The following is a 6,041-nucleotide window of genomic DNA, read 5'->3' on the forward strand; positions in this document are numbered from 1 at the left end:
CTTTTTCCCTTTTCCAGTCGAAATCCGACAAGGGAAGGTGGAGAAACAAAAATAATCGCCGTTAATAATCACACGGGCTCCGTTGCCGTCCCCTTCTCCGCGATTTCCAAACAGGCTCCGAAATAATCCTTCCCACTCCAAAAAATAGAATTAAAAAAAAAATCCCGCCTTCCATCTCCCCCCCCCCTTCCCCAGCCCCACACATTTTATTATTAACTATTATTGCTCCCCCCTCCCTATATGCTACCCCACGGGGCAGGATTGCCCCCTCCCCTCGCGCCCAGCCCTTCCCCTGCCCCCTCTCCCCCATCTCCTTGGAACAGTGTGTACATGATTTTGTAGTTTTTTTAAGGCGCCATGTTTATAATCCTCCATCATATTAAAAAAAAAAAAATCCACCCAGCATGAGACGCGGTGTCTCTCGCACCCCAAAGCCAGGAAGGCAGACACAGAAATATCCACAGGGCTGTAAATTCACCCCCCCTCCCGCACACCCACCCCTCCTCCCCGACTTAAAAGTCTCTCTCACCTTGTGCCGCCGCCGCCGCTTCTGCTGCTGCAGGGGGGGAGAAGTTAAGCCAGGGGAAACTTTTCAATCCCTTCCCCAGGCCGCTGCTGCCTCCTCCTTCCACATATTTTTCCCCTCAGAGTTTTATTGTGTCTGAATTTTCTCTCTCTCTCTCCTCTTCTGTCTGTCCACAGTTCAGGTTTCTGGGGTAAACAGGGTTTAGGATGGTGCTGGGGATATTTGGGAGAAGGAGAACTCTAGTGGTGTCTGCTGGAGTTGCTGTTTGTTTCTTTTATTATTATTTTTTTTTAATAATGCATTTGAAACGGATCTTTAACTATTTATTATATATGTATTTTTATCATAGTTTTAGGTCTGGATCCTATATTATTGCAGAGGAAAAATGTGCCAGTTATCTGATAAATGTAAATTCCTTCCGTCATGAAGCTTGGCAAAATTCTGAGTAACATTTTCAGAAGTGAATACTCACCTTGAGCAACGGAAACTAAAACATACAGAATCGGTGTTCGCTCTCAAGAATTACCTATATGTTCCAAGCTACAGATCCACACTTTCAGGATCAGGGGATATATAGGAATATGAAATATATTACCATATATGTATAATATATGTAGCAAAAAACTGTATGTTTTATCATAGTTTTTATGAAGTAGGAGATAAATAGTGCTGGAGCAAATACATTCTAAAGTTTTTGCAATACTTCAGGAATTATATATGAAAAAAACGAAAACATTTCACAGTTAATTAGTCTTGACCAGCAGTGTGATATAATTTATTAAAATACACTGTCAGTATAATCATGTAGATATCTATGCATGCAAATAATTTTACTTATGTGAATAGTCATTACTAAAGGAGTATTATGAAAATAATTTTGGACTACTAATGATGAAAAAGATGCATCTTTTGTGCCTGATCAATCAGGGATGAAACGTAATTTAATTTTACACACTGAACAGTGGATATTCCTTAAGTGTGCTCAGTAAAGAAGATTTCTAGTAGTATTGAAAACTGCATTTTGTTTGAGACTGGCATATCAGGACTTTACATCCTCTTTCGAAAAATAAAATGTAAATAATTTGTTGCATAGTTGTGATAAAGCTTTAGTTCTGTTATGTATTTATATATGAAAGAATATTTTACCTTATCTTAAATAAATAAGATAAATAGGAAAGAAAGCGCTGGTAATCTGCTTTGAAAGGGTGCTTGAGGAGTTGGGCTGATACCAAATGGTGGTAGTATAATTTATTAACTGCATTATATTGCTTGTATTAATAAAAAGGAAGTTAAATTTACAGGCAATTCTTTAAATAAGAAGGGAACCCAGGAAGAGATTTATTGACAGTACGATTATAAAAAGGCTACCTTATGTGGAGCATTTAGTTGTGATGTTTGGCTCTGATTTTGTCCAGACATGTACTTTTCAAAAAGAGTTCAATAAAGATACATACCAAGTTTCCACAGGAGGTGGGGTTACTTGGCTGTCTTAGGTTCCTTTGACTCCTTCTCTATACAAATTGCATCCGAGCTATATTTTTATAGGATGAAAAAATATTTGGGCCCTTGATGCTTCTACCGTGACTTGTAACTGACCAATGCAATCAAGCTAACCGGTCTGTGTATGCTCGGATGTTTAAAATATTTCCATTTCTGCATCCAGAAGCAAACAAAAGAGAAGTGTAGCTAGTGGCATACATAACTGTCTTTAATTCTTCAGCCAGAAAGGCCAGATACCCCTTACAACTCAGCTGGTGGGGGAGATGCTTGGCATAAATCCAAGACGAAGCTCCAGTTCCATACTCTAGTTCTTTATTGAAAAGATTTATTACTCTGCCACAGTGCCTTCTCTTTACCTATGTAAATATTTACTTAAGGCAGAAGTTCAGCTATCTTCAATATAAAAAGATTCTAGCCCTGTATCTCTCAGGACCCATAGAGAGCAGTCAAATAAATATTTAGGCCACAGGTTTACAAATGTGGAAGCATAGGCAGGACTGAAGCCTTATGGTTTGTCCACAGTGGAGGCTTTTACCTGACATCTCCCGATCGCCAGCAATTTTCTGTAGTTAACATATTTGTAAAGGCTAGCCTGGACGGTCTCCAAATATTTGTTTCAGGATACAAATATTTGATTTTGGAAAGAACAAAGTATCCAAAAGCAAATATGTAGGGAGTGTCTAAACCATAACTACATTATTTTATCTGAGCTATTGGGCAGTGAGTCAAATCAAGTATAGAAAAATGGGCATATACCTTATGTAAGGGTAGGTGTTTGTGGGCCTTGTTTGGAAATATTTGGATCTCCCCAGGCTCTATGAGGATCAGCACCCAGTAGGTCCAGCAGGTAACTTTGCATTATATAACCTTCAAGAGGCATACTGATTGCTAGGAAGATTGCGTTTTAGTCATTTTAAAATTATTTTTAACTGTATTGGAAAGACACATTTATCATTAAGACACAGCTTTGAAGCCATGGTAGCTGGTCCTGATTAGACTCAATTCTTACATTTATCTGCATTTAGTTTGATCCTTTTTTGGCAATTTACTTTCATATAAGAAAAAGAAGCTGGAGCATTAAACAGTTAATACTGAACTCTGCTATGAAGCCGTGAGGGCTGAGACAGTCAGACAATAGGAAGGAAATCCCACCCTCCCCGAACACTGGGCAGCAGCATGTTTCCTCATAGGCAGTGGGAAATGTTTGTTAAAACAAATGCTAGATTAGGGAAGTATCAAACCTATCCTCCCCGGGGCGGGGATTGGCTGCTGAGGGTGACGAACGCTTAGGATTACACTTGGAGTGGAGAGGCAGCAGCGTAAAATTCAGGCGTTTCCTCCCTCCTCTTCTTGGAAGGTCTCTGAAAAAGACCAACGCGTAGTTGAGTTGCTGAAACAGCGTGTGCACTTCTCATTCTCAAGTAGCTCTGTTTGGAAATGAGTTTGTCCATCAAAAACATCTCCAGAGCTGTAACCAGCAACTCAGGTTGTAATTGCAAGGATTCTAGACATCTGCTGCAGGGGATGCTTTGCTACTTAGTTGGGGAAAACAGTATTGGCAACGATAAAAACAAAACATGATAAAGTTGCTTCATTTTAAGTAAAAAGTACTTACATTAGAAATAAATCCGGCTACATGTATGATCTACTCTTTTGCTACATTGGTCAGCTCTATTGTAAATGGTAAGTTTGTCTGTACAGGTTATTTCACTTGGAAGGGGGCTTGGAGGGGAGTAGAAAAAGCTGTATCAGCAGAGGTACTGTTTTGCCAGAATAAGCTGCATCCACATTAGGAATGTAATTACAACCACCATGAATTAAAGGGGAGATTGGACAGGTTCATAGAAAAGAAACCCACTGAAGTTTGGAAACACAGAAAATCCATGACTTGGGAAGTCCCTGAGCTGAAAACAGTTGGAGGCTGGAACACTAGCAGTTACAATATCATACATACCTGCTTGTTATTACATTTCCCCAGCTATCTTCGTGTGGCAACTATTCTTTTTTTGAGAAAACTGAGACTGACTAGCATTGTGAAGAAGAGGCCGATAAATATACCTGCATTTTCCTTTCTTTTAAATTACACCACTGCATTTCAAGAGATGCATATGTTTTTAGTACTAGTACTGGACAACGCTATCCCACATGGCTGTGACCTTGTATTCTTACTATGCTTCTTTGCCATCCTCCTGCATTCACTAGTACAACTATCAAAGGTGCAGAAAACTGCATTGTTAGAGGGTTCGAGACACTAGGCTCCGGACTATGAAAACAGGAGTTGAATGCTGGCAGTCAGTAGAGCAAAGAGTATCACGTCCTCTCTTACACTGGACCTGTGCTGGGCTGATGAATGCACAGTCCAGCCGCCTTCTCCGGGACTTGTTGACTTCCTGACTGAACCAAACCCACCTACTCTCTGTTATGTGCTCAAGTCTTTATCTGGCTTTGTAAGATAGCTGTCTCTTGCAATTGGTGCCAGCCCACTTTACTGTGTGCTTGGCTTCTAGCCGCACTGAAACCAAAATACTTGAGGAAACACATATCCTGCGAGGCAGATCTGTGTTGCTGCGATCGTAGAAGTAATAAAGCAGAAAATTAGTGTAATTTTTTCATCAGAACAAAGCTTAGCAATATAGTTCTCTTTGCAGTAAAAATCTCAGCAATGCACTTAATTTAGGAAGTTGGGGGGAAGGGAACAAAACCATAATAACAACAGACGCAGGAAATCCACTGAGCTGAAAATAGGTGGGGGATGGGGGAGTCTTACGGAGAAGCTTATGCTGTTCTTACTTTTCCCCAGGCATAAAAAAAAAAAAAAAAAAAAAAGAAAAAGAAAAAAGAAAAGAAACAGACACAGGAGGGAGGCACAGAGTAGAGGACCCCCAACAGTGTCTGCTGCTCTCTGAAGCTGTCCAAGTGGATGCTGGCCGGAGGCACAGTCCTTGCAGACATGACATAGTGAGGAAATTGAAGTAGGTGCCACAACTGCCAGATCCTTCCTCTTCAGCTTCCTCCTCCTGGCCATGCCCCCAGCCATGGCAATTGGCCATCCACTGCTGGCTACCCACAACTCTCAGAGGAGGTTAATGAGGTGGGGCCTCAGAAATGAAGGATATGCATAAAAAAGAGAGGAGGAAAGCCCAGGCAATATTTCAACAAAAAGTCGTGGAGGAGTCCTGACTTGCAGCTTCTGCTGAAGACAGTACACTGTGGGGAGGTGGGCTTTTGGTCTGACTATGAGCATTCTTTTATTCTTAGGAATACCTTGTAGGTGTAATAACTGGTGATAACTTAAATAGAAAAGTCAGGCAGGTATAGATGTGGCTTAAGATACCAAATGATTTTTTTTTCCCACTGTGTTGTCTCTTTAGATTTTCATGCACAGCTGGGAACAGAAGTTTATCCTAAAAAGTTTACCTGTAGGTAAGCGGACATATGTTATGGCATGTGTTTGTGCTAGCATTATGCTTCATGAAAACCGTATGCCTGATTCAGTGTAGAATCTGCCAGAGGAAACTTAGCTCTTCAGTATTTTTTAACTAATTCAAAACAACAGAGTGAGTTTGTACTCATTTCATACTTTGTGTAATCTGGCAACTGTATTTTAGATACAGGAAGAGGTATATAAAATATGACATGCAAAAAGTCTTAGTGTGCACCTCCAAGTGTACATAGAGTTTATTTCACCGTTTTTTTCCAGTCTTGGTGTTATCTCTAAAATCATTTATATCTATGCAAAAGTAATATACAAAAATGAAATTTGCTACTAAACTTAAAAGGAGCGAAACAGGATCTATTGGTAATTTATGAGAATGAAGTGACTGGAGATGTAACATCTGCCAATAAACAACAATCACTGTGAGGAAATAAGTAGTATCTTTTGTTAATAAAGTAGTTACAAAACTAGACTTTTTATATCAGGATGTATTGCAAAGGTTGTAATTGCAGGGAAGTTTTGATTACCTTGCATTTTAAAGGCCGGCATATCAGACAATCAAAAAAAAAAAAAAAAAAA

General features: G+C 39.8%; 1 protein-coding gene across 4 annotated transcripts in view; it reads right to left on the reverse strand.

Moving 5' to 3' along the window:
• The window catches only part of ZMYND11 (zinc finger MYND-type containing 11), a 106,169-nt gene extending 105,433 nt beyond the window's left edge, over nucleotides 1–736 (reverse strand). For all 4 annotated transcript variants that reach the window (XM_085317690.1, XM_085317691.1, XM_085317689.1 and 1 more), the window contains exon 1: nucleotides 530–736. The gene's annotated coding sequence lies outside the window, so the exon portion shown is untranslated. The remainder of the gene's footprint in view (nucleotides 1–529) is intronic.
• Between the last annotated feature and the right edge of the window lie 5,305 nt (nucleotides 737–6,041).

The sequence above is a fragment of the Rhea americana genome, unplaced genomic scaffold (assembly GCF_003343005.1).
Source record: "Rhea americana isolate MKP2758 unplaced genomic scaffold, rheAme1 scaffold_50, whole genome shotgun sequence".
In the NCBI taxonomy this organism is placed as follows: Eukaryota; Metazoa; Chordata; class Aves; order Rheiformes; family Rheidae; genus Rhea; species Rhea americana.